Source organism: Euprymna scolopes, chromosome 38 (genome assembly GCF_053919585.1).
Source record: "Euprymna scolopes isolate OS-2025 chromosome 38, ASM5391958v1, whole genome shotgun sequence".
NCBI lineage: Eukaryota > Metazoa > Mollusca > Cephalopoda > Sepiida > Sepiolidae > Euprymna > Euprymna scolopes.
In genome coordinates this window covers 2,482,938-2,484,439 of record NC_136519.1, presented here as the reverse complement: position 1 = coordinate 2,484,439, position 1,502 = coordinate 2,482,938, and positions in this window count along the sequence as shown.

Here is a 1,502-nt window from a genome sequence, read left to right as displayed (position 1 = left end):
TTCTTGTGATTATTGAATGAAACCAGTTTAGTCTTGGCGGCATTGAACGTGACCATCAATTTTTGTCCCCATTCCACTATAGATTGGAGGTCATCCTCTAGTGTTTCTGCCATTACTTTAGATACATGTTCATTTGTTTTCCTGTGGTGCCTGCTATAGAGCGTGGTGTCATCAGCATATATACACATCTAAGAGGCAATATTGTCGGGGAGGTCATTTATGAATATCAGGAACAGTAGAGGTCCAAGGATAGATCCCTGGGGCACTCCCGCATTTATATCATATAGTTTAGATGTCCGACCGTCGAGGAAAACCTGAATTTTTTTCTTATCTAAGAAGGATTTAATTATGTTAAGTATTCTACCAGTGATACCGTATGATCTAATCTTCCTGAGGAGACCCTCATGCCATACCCTGTCAAAAGCCTTAGATATATCTAGAGCTACCGCTCTGCCCTCTCCCGCTTTGTCCGGTGAATGGTGTATGCGTTCAGAGATTATAGTGAGGATGTCTGCTATGGGAAGGGCTTGGCTAAATCCATATCGTTGGTCGGTCAGAAGTTTAGCATCTGTGAGGTGCTGGACTAGAGCATGGTTTATTAAGGTCTCAAATATTTTGGCGAAAAATGGGAGGAGGCTAATAGGGTGATAATTTAATGGGTCGGTTCTTTCGCCAGAATTCATCAATACTGGTACCACAGAAGCAGTTTTCCAACAGCCCGGAAAGCAAGCTTCATTAAGGCATTTGTTGAAGAGTTTGGAGAGAACTGGAGCTACTTCGGTTGAGCATTTTTTTTAATAGCACAGCTGGGATGAGATCGGGTCCACATGCTTTTGATGTGTCAAGGTTTTTTTATGATAGCATGCGCCTGAGCAGGGGTGATTTTCAGATCGTCTAGCGTGATGTCTGTCCGCATAGGAAATTGAGGTAGGGGTGGTTGGAAGGGTCCAGTGTGGAGTTGGAGGCAAACCGACTGGCAAGCATGTTAGCCTTTTCGGTTGCTGAGCAAACAACCTCGTGATTGTTGGTTAGTGGGGGAATTGTTGATTGCCAATTGTTTACTACACTGTTGTAGATTTTCCAGAAGTCATGAGTTCCTAGTTTTTGTACTTCGATGCGTTTTTTAGTGGTTTCCATAAATTCCCTCTTAGCTGTCGCTATTTCTTTCTTAACGTTACTTCTAGCTTCTATGTACTTCTGTCTGTTTGAACTGGACTTATGTCGGTTAAACCTGCGGAATGCATACTGCCTTTGAGCAATGGCAGTTGCGCAAGTCGAAGTAAACCATTGGGGAGAGTGGGGCTTGCTATAGAATTTCCGCATGGGAACATGCGCTTCGATTGCAGTTTTGAGCCATTCAGTGGTCTCGTTTGCACACTGTTCAGCAGGAAGAGAAAAAATATTTCCCCATAGGGCGTCTCTGACAAGATCTCTGATGGCTTCCCAGTCAGCCTTTTTATAATATCTCGTTGTTTTGAGCACTGGCTCTTCAGTTTTGGGTC